Source organism: Dermacentor silvarum, chromosome 8 (assembly GCF_013339745.2).
Source record: "Dermacentor silvarum isolate Dsil-2018 chromosome 8, BIME_Dsil_1.4, whole genome shotgun sequence".
Lineage (NCBI taxonomy): Eukaryota > Metazoa > Arthropoda > Arachnida > Ixodida > Ixodidae > Dermacentor > Dermacentor silvarum.
In genome coordinates, this window is record NC_051161.1 from 104,813,298 (window position 1) to 104,835,272 (window position 21,975).

General features: G+C 46.0%; 2 protein-coding genes across 6 annotated transcripts in view; one reads left to right on the top strand and one right to left on the bottom strand.

Moving 5' to 3' along the window:
* Positions 1-21,975, bottom strand: part of LOC119461603 (venom serine carboxypeptidase) — a 136,345-nt gene that overhangs the window by 38,369 nt on the left and 76,001 nt on the right. The window contains exon 1 of one of the 5 annotated variants that reach the window (XM_037722959.2): positions 3,016-3,144. The exons of the other annotated variants lie outside the window; for them this stretch is intronic. The gene's annotated coding sequence lies outside the window, so the exon portion shown is untranslated. Of the gene's footprint in view, positions 1-3,015; positions 3,145-21,975 lie in introns of those variants that run through there. 5 annotated transcript variants of the gene reach the window in all.
* LOC119461604 (solute carrier family 35 member F2-like) overlaps positions 13,937-21,975 on the top strand; it is a 438,758-nt gene continuing 430,719 nt past the window's right edge. The window contains exon 1 of the mRNA XM_049655167.1: positions 13,937-14,633. The gene's annotated coding sequence lies outside the window, so the exon portion shown is untranslated. The remainder of the gene's footprint in view (positions 14,634-21,975) is intronic.

Here is a 21,975-nt window from a genome sequence, read left to right on the forward strand (position 1 = left end):
GGCAACGCGACGCATCAGCAGACTGCGCCACAGGTACACTTGACATGTGCGGCTTTTAAAGGAACGCTTTCCCCGCCAACGCTTTAGCGAGCTGCGCCATGAATGGACTGGGTGTGTACCGCTTTTCAATGTACCTCTCGCCAATTTGGGTCACTCAGTATGCGCCACCGACTGTGCGACAAGCGAGGCGACAATTCTCAACGTTCGGAGGCACCGACGCGCCACGCTTCTGGTCTCGGAGGCAACGCGCGGACTTCTAGGTGGCGCCCCTAGATGGCGCAGTATGTCCAGACAAAAAAGAAGTGAGAGAGCGGAGCTCGGTTACTGCATGAAGCCGTTTCTGAGCGTCTGCACGCATTTCGGAGGCCACACATTTCGCACACAGTGCCACACAGCGCCACGAATTTCGGAGGCCACACGCAGGCTTCGCGGTGGCGGCGCCAGATGGCGCTGAGTGTTCTTAGGGGAGCGCGAAATGATAACACGCCTCGTACGTAAGTCGTTTCGATTGTGGCAATACGTTGTGTCTCTATGTGGATTCAATGCTGAACGCATTGCCGTCCACAGTCATCGGGAGATAAGTTCTGCCGCAATTTTTCTTGTCGTTTGCTCTTCGTACCTTATTACCTATTATTACCTATTACCTTCGTACTTTTGAGCACAATCATGGTGTTGGATAAAAGGAGTATCAGGTGCTACCTGCAAGCACCAACATTTACATTTCATAAATGTGAGGTGGCTAACCAATGGGAAAGAGCACACGGAAAAGAAAGGCTTTGTATATACGGCCCATCGTGCATGACTGTATAAAACGGCCGGTATGATAGAATGTTGTGCATAGATTGATATAGAATGGGAAGCTGCTGAGCTAGATGGTTGGTGACTGTATAAATTAAGGGCGTAGAAGCCTTATAGAACATGTGCCGCTTTGAACTAAGATGGAAATGAGTGCTTATTTGCACCTGCCGTGTTATACATAAGTGTAGGGCTTTCTTTATTTCACAGCAGGCATCAGCTTTTGAGTATCGAGCATCAGCGCACTTTTGGTCATGGCTAGGTCTCATTGTGAATGTTTTAGCCGGAACTCGCCATGACAAGAAAACATAGAACGCTGCCTCATTTGTCAAGTGAGCGCTTGTCTGAATAAGACAACATGCAACAGATATCGCAACGTGCAACCGATGTCAGTTTATCAGAGGGCGCGTACCGTACGAGAGAAGGAGAAATTGCCGCACGTAACGTGCGTTAAAGTTTGATCGAGGAAATAAACTCAGAGCACCCCAATTGAAATACTGGTGAACAAAACGAAGATGCACGGCGATCACAAGTGGTCAGCGGGCAACAAGGAATGAGGAATATGTTATTGAGCAATTTTCTCCGGGAAGATGCACAGAATACTGCTTCACATTTTCACGATGATTTGATATCTATTTTCTGTCATGCTTGCTGAAACCGCGCCTTTCGGCGTTCACAAATTTATGTACTACCGGCAATGGTTCTCACACATCACTGACCCCTTGGCCTGCTTGCTGGCCATTCAAGAACATTTTTTAAATACAACAACAACATGTGAGCGAGACCAGGTTCGCTACCTCCATAACAAATACATTTACACTTCAATCTGGAGGATGACGCCATAACCTAATTGGTTGTGGATTAGCTAATTCATAGGTCACTCAGGCTCTGCGATGAAATAAAAATGTCATACCACTCAAGAAAGTTCTTGCAGATTTTACCTGTGTCCCTGCCATGTGTACCCACAATGTCAGATAACGATTTCATTTGATTGAAATGTGTTCCCGTCGGCGTCTGTTGAACACATACGAGATGCTAAGTGTGGTTCTTCTCCAGATCAGGGTAGCCAAGCGGCCTTAGCTTGGTTAACCTCCCTGCCTTTCGCTTATCGCTCCTCCCTCTCTCTATGCCTGTGGGATTTCTGTCCAGATGCCTCTTTGCGCGTTTCGTTGGTTCTACAGGACAGTAATAGTACGTAAGAAACTAACATGTTCCGCCACCCGCATACCAATGAAACCGTATGATCAAACGGTATCTTACATAGAGGCATGTGTTTTTCTATTAGAATCGCAGTAAAATGATTTTGCGTTTACCGCTGCTCTTTTCTTTCTCAACTTATGCCGCAAAATCGCGTATTATGGTCCGAATCGTTCAATGTAACAAGTTGGCGCTGTTATTCGCCTGGGTTGTCAAGAAAAAAAGCGGCTAATTTGCCTTCAACTGCGCCTCTTGGATGCACGAATTATTCAAAATCGATCTCGGTGGCCATGTTTTGCAATACTGCAGACGCCGAAAGTCACACAGTCGCCATATTCTAAACATTACTCACTGCGAGGGGCGCAGACGAGGGCAAGCTCGATGATTTTTCTTGGTAAATCAAGCCAACAATCCGGACCATAAAATGTGAGCTTGGAGCACATTTTCAATGGAACAGAGCGGCGGTGAGCACGAAATCATTTTTCTGCGACGAAGTGACGGACGCAGGTCTCTGTATGAAAGCCCTAATAATGACATAGTATTTTTAAGCTGGGGGATACGGGATATTTTGGTTTCCTAATAAGCGCTCGCCATAGACCACACTGAATCATCTCGACGAACTTTAGGACAGTTCGCGAATCGTGCTTTGAAAAGCACAACACGACCTCCCATAGAAGTCAAATAAGGATCTTCCCCTTCCGCGTTGGAAGATTACCGCGTACGCCAATTTATCTGACGCAGTAAACAATATCCAAAGTACTCCATCACAGCGCTGTTAATAATCCACGTGTTGTTTCGGAAAAAAACTTAAATCCAGTCGATCAGTTAATGAAATCTCAGCTTAGGGCGGTAAATATCGCATTATGGGCTAGAAAACGCACATGCAAGGTCATTTCCTACGAGCTTGCAATCGGTCCGATGCGCGTATGAGTGACTATCGAATTTGAAGGCTCGATTTTGAAGCATCGATCAGCGCAGCAGACGGACATTTAAGTAACGAATGCGGAACAACGGTATACTCACGGCCTATGCGCGGCTGACCTTTCTTACGACACTAAAAGCTGTGCTGACTGAGACGGCATGCTCACCTGCTGCCAGCAGCGAGCATGCGCTGCCTATGAAGAAAAATTCCGCATGTGTGCTGAAGGATTCACCGCACCACTACGCAGATGTGTTGAGGCCTGCCGCACAGCTGCCACTATCCATCATCCGAGGCAAGGGCGCCCTCTGGATTCTTTGAGTAGCGCAGCAGCTGCGCGATGCACGCGCACCAGCGACATCTTAGCTTCACAGCCAGCCTCACTCCTTCGTTTTATTTCTTACCAGATGACTTCCAGCATACGGCCACTTTTACGGTCATCGACTCACCATACCACTCAATTCCTAATTTATCAAGTTTCCACGGTAACTGTCCGCTGATAGTTCGACACATGGTGACGTTCAAACAGGTGATAATTTGATATTTAAGGAATGATAATATCTCTCCATATTTGGATGCTCTGCGTACATGCTCGTCAGGTGTAGAGGTAACATGAATCGGAATAAAATTCAAGAGAGCGAACCATGTACTATGGCACCAGGTGTCATGTTAAAGAATATGCATTAAGCTTAATTGGCACCAAAGTTAATTTTATTTTACACTTGCGAATGTGAATAGCATCGATGCTTTCCGGGGCCCTCAAGGAAAATACCGAATGTATTGAAGCCTGCATTGCTCTTATTGTTATGTATGACAAAGAGTACAAGTTACCCCTGTATTGTGATAATGTGTACGTTTATAAATGTTACCGTGTTTAACTTCTTCTGACCCGCTGACACCTTAGTGATTTATTCGTTTTCCGAATCAGTTTTCATCACCGACTGCTACCTTAAGAAACTGAAGACATATTTTATTTCATAATACAGCTAGAGGAAGATAGCAGCTTCTCCATGTACGTATACAAAATAACTATCTCCTAATCTTTGTTATGAAAAAAACCGGCTTTTCTTAGGCACTTTGAGGAATATGTAACATTCGGTGCAACATGCTTGCGCTGCATCCTTCATTTTCATGTCATATCGCTGCATTCGAAAAATGCACTTCATGGTTGCTTTTAGTCGCCTTTGTGCACAACATGGTGTATTTCAAATTGTGACAATATTATCCAAAAGCAGATGGCAAGAATATCACTAAACCACTTCCATGCAGTTCCGCAGAATAAATACCTAGGATATATATTTTCGCTAATCATTTCCGAGACAAAGCGATGTGCATTATATTATCCAAGTTGTCTCACGAGGTTGAGCGACCATCTGACGGTAGTGATTACTGGACGATGCAAAGACGAGAACCGGTTTGAATGTTGTGTTGCAATGTTTCGCTCACTGCGGCTTTCTGTGCTATATATATGTATATATCGCTTTTTTCTTCCTCAACGTCCATCTAGCGGTGAGTACTGACTGTCGTACTAAGCTGCTTTATTTTTTCTTCCGGGGGCGACGTCTGGCAGATGGCGTGGATGTGGCAACGATTATCTGAAGCCATTCGGCACGCCATTCGCTAAAGTTCACGCAATATTTCGATTACCAACACGAACTATCGTGCATCAGCGTTTTGCGCGACGTCATTCATTGAGTGATTGATGTTGCCGAGCACCACACTTCATATCTGGTGCACAGACCAGCCAAAATGTTTCAAAAAATCGGTACAGTTGCTTTTAAAAACCATCGTTAAACGAGTTCTTTTCAGCAAGGAATATAAGAATCCACTGCGGCCGTACATTATTCAACAATCAATCATGCCGCACTTCACTGGATCCTGCAACAACTTGCCAATACTACCGCGTATTACTAAGGTGCATTTCCTGAGTTTGACGGAGATGAGTGCGAGTAGAACGATGAATATCGGCGCGCATCGGTGAACTTATTTAAATAGAATTTGCGAGATAAACGAAGAAAAAAAGGTAGGAAAAAGCTGACCTGCGCTTGCATTTCGATGCTTTACAATCTCAAATTTTGCTCGCCAGATGAGCCCATTGCGTGCCTGGCTAACAGCATCAAGGCATAGCTAGAGTGCCCCGTTAAACAAGCTAGCACGCCATGGTTCTGAACCATGCTAATAAATTTAAGAGCGTTACTACTGGCATCGTCGTTAGACTGGCTACAACGGTTTTGGCCTCGTATACCGTCTTGACAACGAGGTACAACATCTCGAAGCCACCTACGAGAGAGAGAGAGAGAGAGAGAGAGAGAGAGCACACTGGGATGTTCAGGTGATGTTGGGAATATATGAACAATGGAAAGCAGCAACGGACTTCGCAGAATGGCTCTCAGATCCACTTCTGTGGTCTGTTTAGAAAAGGTTGCGTATCACTTGTAGCAGGCTTGAAGACTGGTCTAATGCGTAAACCTCCATAGCCTGGCTCCATCCGCGGTAGCTCCGGGGCTACGACATATAGCGCTGCGGAGCTCGAGGTTACGGGTTCGATCCAGGCCACGCTTGCCGCATCCCGATCGGGGCGGAACACAAAAACGCTTGTGTACCATGCACTGAGAGCAGGTTAAGAACGCCAGGTGATCGGAATTAATCCGATCTTCCCCTCTACGCGTACTTCATAAACAGGTGGTGGTTTTCACGTATCAAACCAGATTTTAATTTTAATCCCCCCCCCCCCCCCCCCGAACCTTGAAGGCTGGCATTAGCGTAACAAATAAGACACGTCTCATTGCTTCTTCTCTATTATGCGTGTTCGCGCATTTGTCGTGTACCACGGTTTTGATGAGGCTATGGCGTTCTGCTGACAAGAACTAGGTCGCGCGGTCGATTCCGGCCGGCACGCTTGTTACAATTGCGATATTGAAGCCGAGCATAGTGAAGTCATCGCTGCTTAGGAAATGCGCTAGGAAATACATTGCTGCCTTAGCAGTTCGAGACGACCTTAACGGGAACGCCAATGCAGCTTTAGCACAATGTCGTATCTACCACAGCTTATTTATACGCAGATGACTACGTGAATATGTTAACAAATTATAAGCGTAAACGTTGAAGTTTTCTGAGCAAACTTGGTGCGTTTTTTAAGAGGAAGCTCTAGTTCGGGGTCAATTCTGACTTCCTTATTCAAATTCATGTGAAACAGAGAAATGCTCTCTTTAGACAGCCGGTTAAGCGATTTCAAATAATTTGTTTGAAAAATAGTTTATAAAAACATTGCTGATCAGTTGAAAGAAAAATTTAGGAACAGTTTACAGATCTGTCACGGTGTCTTAAAAACAAATATAGAAGCTTGTATCCTGCATACGTTAGAGTATTTGAACCGCACAAATTTGATGATATAAGTTAATATTGTGTGTGAAATTGTTACAATGTTTACAAAAGTATTGAAAAAGTCTTAGTCATAAATCAGTGTTATATTTCAGAGATTCGTGTAATACGACAATATTGCGCGCTTTAGATGCTTTAATAGAGGCAGTTTTAAATAACCGCGATATTTAAAATTTATTTTTGTGACTTGCAAGCTAGATGCCTCATTTTGTTGCTTAACTTTCTGTCAATTTTTGTAATGAATTTGATTTTAAAAGATCTGCTCCCTAAAGGCGACATATTTTAGGGGTGTGCGAAAAGTAACTTTTCAGGCCTGATCGAATGCGAATCGGGTATTTCCAGAAGCGAATAGAATCGAATATTGGATATACGTTATTAGTTCGTGAATATTTTACAGCCTTTTCACAATTAAACAATTTTCACACCGTCGTATTCACAGCATTAAAACGCTTCTGTCATTGCACTGCACACTACAAAGCACGCATCTTTAAAAGCACAACGGGAACATTAGGAACAACTAAGCAGTTTGTTCGCAAACTCAGGACTCTTGAAAGCATACGCGGTCATGCATTATCGTTTACAGCTTAGAATTACACCTTTGTAGGCCATTTGATGACTTCGTATCACACCGCGATCAAACAAGAGATGAGCGTGTTCTGCGGAGATGGCAGAGGGGGAAAAAAAACACCATTTTGCTCTACTTCGAATGGTCGCTTGAAATGGTGCCATTGTGCCAAGTACGCTACAATAAAACGTATTCAGAATTATTCCGATGAAAAGACACACGTGCTGCTTCGATAATGAGCACCAAAGTTACTCAGTGTGATCGGGATTTTTCCCGGAATATCTGGCTCCCTAAGTGACGCAGTGTGCTTTACAGAGTAAAAAAAAAGAAAAAAAAAGATAGCTTATTGCGTTTACTTGGGTTTATCAATGAGACCCAATGGACTCATTGTGATTGCCCACTGGACATCATTGAAGGTGCAACATCATTGGACGTCAACATCATTGGAGGTACAGTTGGTTCCAATTGGAGATAAATGCAGGTACAATTGGTATAATACAGCTACAATTGGGTTTAATTGGGGCTTGATATCGCAATTGGACCCAATTAGAAGTCACTGGATAACAAATAGTTGATTGTAATAATAGCATATTTATAATGTGTCTTCATATGAAATACCCTTGAATTATGTTGGAATCAATAAAGAGAGACATTTACCATGTGGTGATGTTAAAAAAGGTCGCAGTTTCACCCAAAAGGTGAAGCATCAATTGCGATAGCAAATTAGTAGAGAGCTATACGGAGTAAGGATAGTAGTTTTATCAGCCGTATAAACTTGGACATGCAGCAGCACCAGCAACGCGCAGAACTGTTGTCGACGCCGTCGGCGTGTTGCCCGCGTTCGCACCGAACGTGCGCGGCGTTCGTGAGTGTTGCCGTGCCTTTGGCGGCGGCTTAGAGGTTTTCGACGAGATCAGAACGGGACACTCGTCGAGCAGCGTTGGAAGTCTTTACCACCATCTCCCCTCGCAACGTTTTAGATGCGAAGCAGCTTATGGCGTGGGCTTTGTTCGTTCCTCCCGCGGCGTCCCACACCCGCACAGCGCATGCGCGTCCCCCCACCCTCTCTACTCTCATACGCTCCCCCCTTTCTCTCCTCTAGGAATCCTCTACTGTACGGAGCGGCGCCCGCGTGCCTTACCCTCACAGCGCATGCGCGTCCTCTCCCCCTCTCTCTCCTCTCCTACACTCCCCCCTATCTCTGCTCTAGGAATCCGGAGCGGCGCGCACGATGGGTGGTGCGACAGCTGCATACTCCGCTGCGGACGCCACGGTAGTTGCGCGGTATGAAAATGACGCCGCGCGCGCCTCATTCTCTCTCCTGCGCAGCGCCGCGATGAGCGCTCGGGCCGCTGCCGCGAAACCATCTCCCGCTCAAGCTAACCATCTCCCCGCTGCTTCGCATCCACACGATAAAGTTACCTTTATCGGGAGATGGAGTAATCATTTATTTACATAAATACGCATTTGATGAAGCAGCTAAACGTCGCCTCCCCTCTCTGACTCCAGTCCCCCCACGGCCTTTAGCGCGACGGAAGAAGTCACGTTTTCTCTCGGCCGTGCGTTCGCTCACCGTGAAAGCGCGCGTCCCTCGCGCGCCTTCACTCGCACATACAGCATACGGCGCGCGGCGACGATTTCATCGCCGTTGGACTTCATTCGGAACCTCACGGAAACGGCGACAACGACGATGATGGCAGAAATCTGCTTGGAGTGTCCATATAATTGCTATCGCAATAAAGAAAGTGTGGTGAAACTCTGCCTATTTCTCCAAATTTTGCTTACATATGTTGCACCTGACAAAGATCTCGCACAGTGAAGTTGTGAATGGTGGTTATGTAATTGAAGAGAATTGCTATAGTGTGTTCATGTAAGCTTCTCGAATTGAGTTTTAAGAAATTACTTGTCTTATTAACATTCAGACCTATACCTAAAGTTTTTTGTGTTTTTTCTTGTTACATTATTATTGCTCAATGAGTTCAATTTGTCCCAATTGGTCTCTGGGTCACATTGGGCCCCAATGTGTTATAAAAAACAGATTGGTCCCATTAGAAATCCCATTGGTACTTTTTTGTGGGTAGTACGTGATGCTCACTGTGGATGGGATGAAATTTACTACATTCGCGCTTTAATTTCATGTTACATCATTCACAGCCGATGACGTGAAGTATTCTAAATCTATTCGAGAAATAGACCCATTTTCGGTTAGTGACTATTCGGTTCGAGAGCCGCATTGGTGCACTGGCTCTGGAGAAGAACGATGCATCCGTTGCGATCTGTTTGTGCCAGGTGTTGAGGCCCAAACAGCAGCAACAACAATCGAGATGGGAGCTCCGGAGGTACGGCTTCCTCTTAACAAAGAACGACAAAATAAGGTGAAATGAGCTTTCTCAACGGATGGTCGAGTAGGGTAATTTGAAGTACTTCCACTGATTCCCATGGTGGATGAGCAACTGAAGCGATGGATATCTGTTTTCTTAATTCTTTATTTATTTATTTCCTTTGCAAACACTTGCAAACAATGGAGGAGGCCAAGATAAAAGCTGCAATGAAGCAGCTTGAGCTAGCCTCCGTGTTGCATGGTGGCATTCAGTCACGCAATGATTGCACATTAAAAAAACACGTTTTCATTAAAAAACAAAATTTTAAAAATCAGTATGGTCTAGGTGCTAGCTAGTTGGTACGACATCTTCATATTGTCACGTAGTAGTGACGTTGAAGAAAACCTTCGCAAAACTGTGAATGACGAAACGAACTTTTTATTGGGTGAACCTGTGCCCACAAAAGCAAGCTACACTCAAAGCACAACGATAGCGGCGAACACAGTCGGCAATCGTCGAAAATCTGATCAGCGGCGAAACGCGTCGGCTTTTATACCTGAGTCATCGAATGTTCCAGATTAATCCCTGGTACCCGCAGTGCCTTCCATAAAGTTCTAGACAATTCGCGCCGGTCATACAATCAGATAACATAAGCGTCGGTGAAAACAGGCAACGGAAAGAAGCATAGATAACGTTCTAGAAACTTCCGATACAGGCGCGTCCTGCGCCGAGCGATAACGTTTAACATTTGATAGCCGGTGGAAAGCGGTCACCGGTGAAAGATGAACATGTATACGTGTCAATATGGAAACAGCGTTAGAAAGACACGGACGAGTTAAGAAACCGCTCGTCCTTGCGTTTTTCTCTCGTCCGTGTTTTTATAGCTCTTTTTCACTATGAAAAAAATATATTTTACGATGTGATCTAATTCAATGATGATAGTAACAAACTTCATGCCATTACACAGCCGCATATAGCCGTGTTAACAACATCAGTACCGATCACACACGCAACAATACAAGCTTGATACCGAACCACGCTCGTGATTGATTTCCCTTAACAGGATTTCGCGTGAGCACCTTCGATAACGGCACAGGAGAGCACACCTTTGCGAGTGACCGCAACCAGCATGCAACGTGCACAGAAAGCAACCGAAGGAAATTGAAGTAAGACGTGCTTTGATTTCTCATGAGGGGGGGGGGGGGGAGGGGCTAAGCTCGAAATCTGGTTTTGTAATCATGCCTGGCTTTTATTTGTATAAGAGCAGAGAATTGGGAAACATGGTTCAGATTCATGGTTGGGGGCTGTACAAGGGACTAAGACGAACATAGCGAGACGAAAGCAACTCAGCGCTGTATTTCATTTCGTGTTCCTTCACTGATGGCGCACACCCACTGCAGGGGATTGTCCAAGATTCCGATGGCATTAGGCTAAAAGATAAGACAATAAACAGAAATATTCGGGAACACATGAATCAAAACTAACGTAGTACGAATAACTTATCAAGAGACATGCTTCAAGGTAGGTTAACAGCGCAAGGCCAGCAGAGGGGACAGAAGAGAGAACAGAAAAGACAACAGAAGAGCGAAAAGAAGAGAGAACAGAAGAGAGAAAAGAAGAGAGAACAGAGAGCACCACTTTGCTCTGTTCTCTCTTCTGTCCCCTTTGCTGGCCTTGTGCTGTTAACCTACCTTGAAGCATGTTTTACCAACAAGCCCAATCTTACACCCTTCTTATCAAGAAAACTGCCCTGAAAGAGTAAAAAATTTATCCACGGCTGAGAAAGCATCCCTATGGCAGTGCAAAAGAGAGCGAGCTTCCAGAGAAAGAATGTCCGGAATAGAAAAGTTTATACTGGCATGTTTGTTTGTTTGTTTGTTTGTTTGTTTGTTTGCCTTCTGTTAATGGCTCATACCCGCTATGGAGGATTGACCAAGATTCAGCTGTAATTAGCAGGCGATTAGTGTTTCCAAGAAAATAGTTTAAAATAGTGGGGGAAAATCAAACAGATATAAAATAGCATAAAGAATGTGAAATTTTACTCAAAACCTTTTTCAAACTATTGTAAACTTTTCAACGGTCGAAAAAGCATCCTTGTGACACAGGCTAAGAGAGGAGGCTTCGAGATAAAGAATTTAATGAATTGTAAAATGCACTCCAATGTGTCTAAATGCCGTTTCTAAAATTTGCTTCTATAATACTTTTCCTTGCATTAGTGCATCGGAGACTAAATAAGAACAAGCGAACAATTGTCTCATCTTCACCACGGAACGGGCACAGTGTTAAGAAAGGCAGACCAGTCTTGTGTTGATAAATGTTTAAGGTATTGGACACCGTAATCGAGTCAACGTTGCTTCAATTTTACGAGTTTGAAAGAAATTTCCTCGCCAAGGGAATCGTATGTGTCAATACTTTGCAAATTTAGTTATAGTTGGGTTTAAAAAGATAAGCATGATAGCATATATTACCTGAATCTAGCTGCAGTAATGAATCTTGAAGCTGAGTTTGTCGTCTCGTCTTCTTTGTCCTTGTCCCACTTTCTCTGCCCTCAATGACGTTTCCATGAACAATACGCTCACCGTGGCGTCATTGACCTGGGGCAGAATTCACCAAGTTTTTTTTTTTACGTAAGCGCTCTTTGCCATTGGCGGCCTAACTTCGCTAATTATGTGTCCCACGTCATGACCGGGAGAGGCATGCTCGCACGAAATGTTTTAACTTAAGAGGTTTTGCGTGAATACGGGCTCTGGTCCACGAAATGAGAAAACCGGTGTCTGTAAAGTAAAGACGTTGTTGGTTTCGCTATTTCTAGCGATGTAGTAAACAAAACAGGAAGTATAGCAGCAGCAGGTGAGTTTGTAAGCCGATCACAAGAGAGTTTATTGCAATCTGAAAAGAATAAATACAAGAAGATCGTTTGCGTGAGCACTCTCACACTACTGGTATGTACCGAATCTTTCATGAAATCAGATTTCGCAGTCAAACAAGTTGATAGAAGGAACGGAAATGCCACATGCGTGGTTTTTCTTTATGTGGAGAGCATCGATCATTTCACGTGCTTTTTGATCCAAATGCCTGATTAGGACTTGTTTCATAATCAGGCACAAACGCTCTTTCAAGAAAGAGCGTTTAGAATCCTATGACCGACAATGCGATGAAGGCATGCCCTTTAAACTGCTGTTGTGCTGGCGTGACCTCTCATTAAGGCAGGTGTCAGTCCGACCAATGTACATTCTTTCACATCAAAGTGGAATGCTGTACACTACGCCACAAACACACGTAACAAAACGATTGCAATATTTTACAGAGAACAGGTTTCTCTCAAATTTCTCTGCCTTCCTTTTTCTAGCAGCGGCGCTGGAACTTCCGACGTTACCACGAGCTGAAAAAAAAAAACATTCACATCAAAACCCTTGTCAATCTTTTTAAGCCGGTGCGAATGCTGGCACATTGCTGGCAGATATGGCGCACAGCTTTCAAGAATAGATATCTCATCTAAAGGACGCCGGCTTCCCGGATCAGTTCTTGAAAGCTGTGCTCCATGTTGGTGCCATCAAAAATGTGCCAGAAATTTGTACCAGCAGTTGTGCCTGCAAGTTGTTCGCTCAAAATGGGCACAGCTCTACAGAAAAGATATGTCGTCTAAAGAACGCCGGCTACCTGGACTCCGCTTTATCGTTCGTTTCTATTGGACCGTACATGCAAAACGTTGAAGTCGTCCGTATCTCGGCATGGTTCACGTAAAGACCCGACTATCAGGCAAAAAAAGAAGTTGGAGTAATGCCACACTGCAAAATATTACCGAATGTTTTGATGTGAATGTTGTTTTTTCATCTCGGGGGGGGGGGGGGGGGGGGGCGATGTTAGGAGGGTCTGCGTCACTGTAGAAACAAATAATGCAGGTCAGTCTGCGAAACACCTGTCCTCTGTAAATCACCGCAATAATTTCCCCCCCTATGTTTGTGGCGTATTGTACAGCAGTTTAAAGGGCTCGCCTTCATCACATATGCCATCGTATTGTCGGTCATGTGATTCTAAACGCTGTTTTGATAGAACACGTCACAATCAAACATTCGGATCAAAAAGCACGCAAAATCAGTGAGGCTCTCCGCGTAAAGACTACCACGAATCTTGCATTTTCTTCTCTTCTGCGAACATGCTTGATTGCGAAGTCAGTCTTCTTGAAAGATATGGTCAATGTACCATTAGTATGACGGTGCGCACCAAGACGGACTTGTAATTTCTTTCTTTTCAGATTGCAATAAACTGTCGGTAGTAAGTGAAGCCCTTGTCTTGCGTGTTTCTTTTCTCAGTGTCGCGGTCCCTTGCGCTGCCGTTATAATGAACATCAACCAACTCGTCCAGTTTTACACCCTATATATCACTGCACATGCTGGTCTTGCCGAAAACATGTTGCGTTTTCAGTGGGCGGTCCAGAAGCTTTTGGCGTAGGCGTGTGTAACATAAACACAGATTAACTGAAGCCGGAGAGAAAACAAATAGCTGGTAAAAGTAAGGTATAAACCATGCGGGAACCGCAGGCAGAACCGTCCAAAATGGGGAAATAGGAAATAAATCAGGGATCGGCCTACTGGGGAACATCCCCAATCCCGCAGAGAGCGCCAGAGCCTCCTATCGATCGAAACGGTTAGCAATGCAGGTGGATGCCGGCGAGGCGGTTTGCACTTCGGCCCAAAGGGTGGCGCCACAGATCGCACCGCGTCTTTTTCCTTTTTCCTCGGTGCTCGGCCGCGGGGGTTGCCGCTACGATACCGTCTGCCGACCGAAAGGCTTCAAGTAGCGCTGGAGGACGGTGGCAGCACCCGCTCGCCGCGTGTTATCATCGCTCGCGCTTTCTCCCCTATCGCTGCCGCCGTGGTGCTTCTTGTGCGTCGGTGCGTGTGTGAGTTCGTGTTCTGCGCTGCATCCTAAGCAGACGAAACGACGACCGTGTGGTTGTGTGTGAGCGTGCGTGTGGCTGGGTTGTTCGGTGCCGCCGGCCCGTGTCTTCTTCTCAAGCCCGGGTTTGCTCTTCGCTAGGTGCCTTGGCAGCGACTTCTCCGGAGCCATGTTTCTGCCGAGCCTTCGTCGGCGGCGCCGGCTCCGCTCGGCCGTAGACGAAAGGGCGGCATCGCGCTCCCGGAGGCGTACTACGCACGGACACCGTATCGGCGTCGCTAGCGCCGCCGCCGCTGAGTGAGAGTGCGGCGCACGCCGGTGCCGGCGCGGCCCAGCGAAAGCCGGGACCTGTCTACTACATCATCGTCGCTTGCCCCGGCGTTGGAGGCGAGTGAGCCGTTCGCCCCTCGCTCAGCGTTTCCCGACAACGACCGTGTCGGGGAGTAAAGGGAGAGTGGTCATCGGCCGGCGCGGCGCGGTTCCGGAGAGAAGCGAGATAAGGCCGGCCCACCGTTCGTGCTCGTCGCCTGGACGGACGTCGCGCGTCAGCAACGAGGTCAGTGTCATCGAGTCACATGCGGGCGAATCGCGTTCACTCGGGACCGCTTTTGTGCGGCTGTGATGTATATCCCTCGAGACGGTAGTAAGGGCTTGCCGCGTCGAGATTGACGTTCGATATTAAGGGAGTGATAGTGACGATACGAAAACGCCACTACATACGACACTGGGCGCCGATGTGAAAGGAAATGCCAGGTTTGCGTTTAAAGCCGGTAATATTCATTTTATTTGCTCGTAATAATAACAGTAAAAGGAAGCGCTTCTTCAATGCAATACGAGAACTATAAAGCAAATCTAAAGCGAGTGCTGTTTTTACAGAGCAGTTTACCAGTGTCACTGTTCGACGCAGATTAAACCGTTCGTTTCGTACTGGCACAGTGTGAATGACTGTCCACTTTCTGTCCGGTTTCCTCTGATTACTGTTCTTCGCCCTCATTGAGTTTCTTGAACTGTGTTTTATTTTCCAGCGTCGTGTAATGACGCCGAAGTCCTGCGGCTGTGAAAACAGTAACGGACACGTTGTTTTGAAACTCGCCGCTTCGTATGTCAAGCTGCGTGTTCCTCGAGCTGGAACTGGCAGTTGCGTTCTCCGTGACGCTGCTCTTTCCCTTTCACGGCTGTGGTGTCTCGCGGCTCCAAAGTCATTGCCAGCGCATGCATCACGAAGTGTACAGTCATCACCCGCATTCTACGCAGCTGTCGTCGGTCTTGTTACTAGTCTATGCGCGCAGAATTTGCTTTCCGAATGCGAAATACTACTTCCCGCGAGCGTGCTGCATACATTGCCGTCCGTTCGCTTCACAGTGTCCCGAATCGCCCGACCTTACGCAGTTTCTTCGAAACTTCTCTCTCTACTTTTTTTTCCTTCTGCGCTACTGGTTTGCTTCAGCGGTAGTGGGAATTGACAGTTCGATCTCATTGCATTGAGACTGCGAAAGTTTCGTGCGGGGATATAGAGAAGGGTTGTTCGGGACCCGAGAGTCGCCTGGCCTACTTGCGCGGAACGAACGTTTTTACTGGCCTTCGTTTACAGAGGTGCTGTAAAGATTGGGGTACGTGGCTGCAGCGACGAGAGATAGCACACGTTCCTGGCGCACCAACGAGCAAGTTCCGTTGGCAACCCTTTCGACGCGGCGCCTTCATTAATTTGGTGGCCCGTCCCGAATGCCCAGCGGCCTTCCGGAGGTATCAATTCTTTCCGGAGCTCGCTGCCGGAGCTTTGAAGGGCCCTAGCTAGTTATCGCAATCGATGCCGTGATTGATGGAACAATGGAGCCGCGCTATTCCGGTATCGTAATGTTTCATCCGATACGTGCGATACGGTTTTCGATGGTATTTTTTTTTTCGGCATCGTTTCTCCCAAATCACCGTGTAATCGAGCGGGATGGATGGATACAGCGAGACGGGAAGAAATCTAGCCAGAAGTCGAGCCAAGCTGCCTCACGGTCATCAGCCTTATAAGAGCATGGTCTGCTGGTATAACACATAATACAGTAAAGTAATTAATATGCCAGTTTTTTTTAGCTCCGCCAAATTTTTAGAAATCGCCTATGGCACATAGTGCAATTCTAACCCTTTAACTAAATAAGATCACGAGGCGGGCATTACTTCTACGAGAAGTCAAAATGGAAATTGAATAATTAGCATCATTGCACCAATTCATTTTCAAATAATTACTTTTCGGCACATATTGCAATTTACTAATTGTAGCCGGCGAGTTCGCAAGGCGTATCCACTTCGAAAGAATTCTCAGGATGACACCAGTTTCGAGATAATAATTTACAAAGTGTGCGACGAAATACTCGTACATTGACGTTCCAGTTATTTTTGCGCTTCAATGCGTAAAACAGCGTTTTCTTAAAAAAAGAAGTAATGGAACAACGGTACATTTTTGCCTTAAACTTGACGGCGCATATCTCGAAACCGGTGCCATTCTCAGAATTCGTTCCGAGTCGATATGCCTTGGAAACTCATTAGCTACAATTCGTAAATTGTAATATGTGCTGTAAATTATTGAGTAAAAGACTTAATTCGTGAAATATTATTTACCAGTGAATTACTCGTGGAAGAAATGCCCACCTAATCGAGTAATTTAGTTCAAGGGTTAGAATTTTCATATCGGCCACAAGTGGATTTTAAAAAGAAAAGTTGGTCGATCCTAAAAAATAATTAAAAAGAAAAGAACACTCTATCTATCACTGTGTTGCGGGGTCCAGCGTTATACAACAAGCGCTTTTGACGACTTTTCATACTGGGAAATGCAACGACTGATGCGGAAGACTCTATTGCTTGAGCTAAAACTTCTCGAGATATGCTTTTTCTCTTAGTGTCGTCACATGTTCTGTTCTAACGCGATAGCGTTTAGGGCCTCGTGTCGCAGAAAATCCGGCGTCGGCAACCGGCGTGTGATCGCTGGTGGCGGAGAAAATCATTCAACCACACCGACCGCGCGGGTGCAAGGTTTTGGCGAACAAAAATAGAATTTCTCACAGAGAAATCCGTTAGAAAAATGGTAAAGTTCGACTTTACCATTCGGCGTCGGATTCGCCGTCGGATTGTAATTTGAATGTACGAGAAAACCTAATTCTGCTACGAGGAAACTCAAACACAAACCCCTTTTTCAGCATTTCTACCAGACCTGCGCGCGTCGGGGCAATTGCAAACAAATAAAATAATAAAAAAGAGTGCTAGGGCCCTTCACGTTTTAATATAAGACAACTTATATTGCCCCTGGAAAATCGTCTTTCCAGCAATGCATTTCAGTTTAAAATTGAGGCCGACTTTAAGGGGATCGGTGTAAGCTTAGTATTTGTAAGCTGGCTTTCCCACGTTCAGTGTAGCAGTGAATGAAGCTTACTTGCCGTATGCGAACGATGCGATGCGAACGGGTCCCGATAACGCTATCGCGTTCTACTTTATAAGGCGAAGCTTAAGCGTCCTCCAATTTTTATTTAAGTATTACGTAATGCAATAATTTTGTGCCGATACATTAATTACCGAGTGAAAAGTGGTAGCCGTCGCCAGCAAATGGCGGCAACTGCTCTGTTTATATATATATATATATATATATATATATATATATATATATATGTTGAAAAAAGGAAAAATTGTGCGTTTACCTCTTTAGGAAAGCGAGGGCAAGCGCTCGTACGAAACCTTCGTCATATCGTAAAACGGAGGTGGTTTTTAGCAAGCGAAATGACAAATAAGAAATGGCGAGAGGAAGCGAACAAAAAAATTGTGAAGGCATCTAATTTAGCACTTTTTCATATAGTGTTCTCGTTTTACTTTTTGTCCCTGTACAGCTTCATTGCTTCAGACGCAGCATATTTGCTCAGGTCTTCGTTGCTTAGTTAACATCAGTTACCAGGGTAGCGGGCTACCGAATCGGATGAAATATTTTTCAACACGAATGATAAGTATCTTCTGATAATGTCCAAGCAGTTCCAGGAATGGTTGGCAGTCTGCAAGAATGCTACATCTAAAATAGTCGCCATATTATAGGGGCACATCCAGAAAATTTTTCAGCAGCTAAGAGTAATCGTTCGCCAAAAAGGCTACTCCTGCGGAAAAACTCGTCCCCTGGAGTGCGTTCTCTTTTTTTATGTCGCCCATATGTGTGTGTATGGCCTGGAAAAAAAGCAACAAGCAGACTCAGTCTGCCCGAGGGACAAGGCTAAAGAACACACACGCACATATATACGCACACACACTTCACATCGGGTGGTCCACTCCAGCGGAACGCGCACTTGCTTATACTAAAAGACTCGATCATCTCCAAAAACGGCGTGCATGCCAAAGGAGATGCCCTTTTTCCTCGCTTGAATTTTCTCCGTCAATAAATAATTATTGCCTGGCTTAATGTCATATGTAGATGCTCGATGTCGCGTGATTGCAGCAAATGTTACGCCTTTACTTTCAGCGTCGTGAAGTCGACACGCGGACACGCAAATTGGGTGACTTACGTCATTACTACATGACTGACGACGCCATATCGGTCACCCTTCGGAGATGCGAACCGGCACGAGCATCCGAACACCAGGCCGGGGGGACATCTCAACGCATTCGTAAAAACGGTGGATTTCCGGCAGTATTTCGAAACCAGTACCTCACGCATACGAGACGGATGCTCTGCCACTATAGCTCACCGCTGCGGTCACACTCACTCACGCTAAACGCCTCGCCCGAGCTGAGAACTTTCAATACGTACTTACGGACGTATACTATACGTACGCGTACTTCAATACGGTCTTTCTCTTCTTTCCCTAATATTTGCCTGCCCGAGTGCAGGGAAGCCTAACGCCGAGCTCAGTCCTAGTTAACCTCCCTGCGTTTGATTTATCCTTCTCTGTCTCACTGGCGGATCCAGAGGGGGGGGGGGGGGGCTGGGCCAGGCCCCCTTGAGATTGCAAGCACTTCAGCGCTCACTATATAACCAAAAAAGCGTTACGCGTTTTTGCGCCTATTTAAGTTTTCTAGCGCAAAGACGCAGCGAACAAACTGTTGCTATGGGAGTAGGTATAGCCTGGTCACACGTGCATTTTCACGTGTATAGGGTTCCGCTCAGTGAAGTTTGCTGCGATTGCTGCGCCATCTGTCGCAGCACCGCCAACAATAATGAGACGGCCAAAGCGCGCGGGGTCGATTCGTAGGCGCGGCGTCGATGGTGCTGTTCGGTCTTTTCTGGCGTTGAGACAATGTCATCCTTCAGCTCGACTAATTCTATTCCATCGAGTGAAAGCGTACGGAAGAGGAACAAGTGCCGGTACTGCTGTGTAAAAGACTGCCACAGCCACGAAGTCCAGCCTGGCGTGAAATTGTACCGATTAGGCCGCCCGTGGGAGGAAGAACGACGGAAAAGATGGATTGTTGCTGTTCGAAGAGTTAAGTAATTGTGAAAACAGCGTTTTCCTAGTGTCAATGTAACTATATGCTTTAAATTTCGCGCTACGCAAAAGTCTAGCCAGGTCTAGCTGCTTGAGGTTCTGCAACTGTATTTGTGTGTTTAGCGTGGTCGGAAGTGTATGGAGCACGTTTTACACAGCAAGCTTGCGTAGCGCTAAATTTTACGCGCGAATTTGCGCCTCAAATGCTCTTGTAGGCTGCATGCGAATCTTTCTTGATTTGCTTGCATGCTTGCAGTCCGGTAATAAACTGTTAAATTGCGTTTTTCTGTGATACTTTCAGCGAAGTAAGTAAACTCGGTTTGCGTTGATTTTGGGGGTAGTGATGCTGCGTGTAACATCTAAACTTCAAATGCCTTCACCAAGTGGCGCCCGCAGTGAGACTGCTCTCTCTCGTCAGCGTTTTGTGGCGTGTTTGCCTCGTTTACCGTTTCGTGAAGAAGTCATTCGGTTACTGCATGTGCGCTCTTGCTTGCGGCCGCATGCATAGGACACTGTGTCGTCAGTATGAACTGCGTATAGTATTCGCAATGATGCTCCTCTTGTTTTCTTCGGCGAGAATGACGGCTCGCCGTGGATGCCGAAGCAGATGAGCAGGATCTGCTCCAAATACTTCGTGAACGGCGGAGTAGTCAATAAAGGAAAAATCAACACCTAGAAACGCTTCATTTATAGATTTGCAAAAATGCCTTTCTGCGCACGTCGGCTACGAAATGAACGAAATACTGTAAATAGCAGAGCTGCAGTTGGACATTTCTGTGACCACGCCCCGGAATACTTGGCAACGTATCAAAAACGACGTGTAATCGCTGAATGTCGATTTGGTACTGTTCTCATTCAAAAAACGTCGCGGTAGCATAATCTTGGTTTGAGCTAGTTGCAATGCGCCGCAAGCTCCCGTCCTGTTTGTGTGTTCTTCGTCTTCGTTTAACTTGCACCGCAGATTTTCCTCCATTAAGTCGTGGTAGCGTGTGCGCTTCCGCTTATGCGTCAAAATCACTTGCTGATATAAAAATGCATGCATGTTCTCCCTACCTGCAAGGAAACGTCGTACACTTGTTTCACTTGCTGAGAGTGACCGAAGGCGCCGTCAAGTCGGCGCCGTCGGTCTCCTTCACGTCGTAAACGTGGCCCGCCACATACAGCTTGTCTCATTTGTCGAGTATAGGTGCACGAAAGTAATTTTCAATACAGCGTATCGGCTTAAAGCCGCAAAACAACACACGCGACATATTGAACGTCACGCGCGCGTTGAAACACGTTCAGTCGCTGCCGCGGAGCTCGGAGCGGCCGTCTCAGTGTTTCACATTCCTACCACCATTGGCGCTGCACGGTGTTTTGCGTTAATTTGCCGTATTCGGTTGTAGCGCCCTCTGTTCACTGTACGGAGCCTATAATGAAACACATGAATTTTGTACTGTACTATATTTTTCTATTTCTTTCTGATTTATTTTGAATTTAGTGTCCGGTCGTCTCGGGAGGTGAACCGGAAGTGCTGCGCAAGAAAAAACAGTGTAACTCGATGCTCGGTGCCGCTAAAAACGCCCGTGTACCGTCCATTGGGTGCACGTTAAAATCACGAGTCCCTCACTACGGCGTGCCTCATAATCAAATCGTGGGTTTTGAACGTAACACATCAGAATTTAATTTTAAGTTTCAATGGAAGAGGTGCTATCGCGGCAGTCCCTTGCAAAAACATGGTCTCCTCTAGTTGCGAAAAGTGGCTCGCGTGAGCTGTTAATGGTCGCTTTAACCGCTGACCAGACTAGTGCTCGGAGCGTGCGAGAATCAAGTTACGCAAATGCAGGAAAGAATGAATGTTACAAAACACCCGTGAACCAAAAGCTAAGCACATTGTAAGGAGCCATGAAAAGGAAAATTACACTACTGTATCGAAAAAAAAAGATGTATAGGATGGTTTATGCTACTGAACCAAAGTAGCCGAACGCTTACATTGTTTTTCATTTGCTCACCCTTTTTCCGGGGGACCGCTTTTGACGAGGTAAGAACCTACAGTTATCGCTCAGCGCAAGGTGCGACACACATGCATCGGAACTTTCTCGAATGTTATCGTTGATTCTATGTTCTTGCCTGTGTTGTCGCCGAACCTTGTGTAATCAGAATGTGGGCGACGCGAATGGCGGTGTATGTTCTGGAAGGGACGCGGGCATTAGCCATTACGTTGGAACCATGATGGACAACCTTCGACGAGTCATGTATGAAAGTCGATGTGCTTGGCCTGCAGATCAGACTTCGTCGATCGCCGCCCGTACTCTCAGCTGCTATCGTTGTGCTTGAGAGTTGGTTGTTTTGTGGCCACAAGTTCGGCCCACTAAACAGTTAGTTTCGTGACTCGCAGTTGGTGTCACCGTGTTATTCAACGTCGCTACAACGTGACATCATTCTGTGCACCTCGTGTTGAAGTTGGAGTGCTGA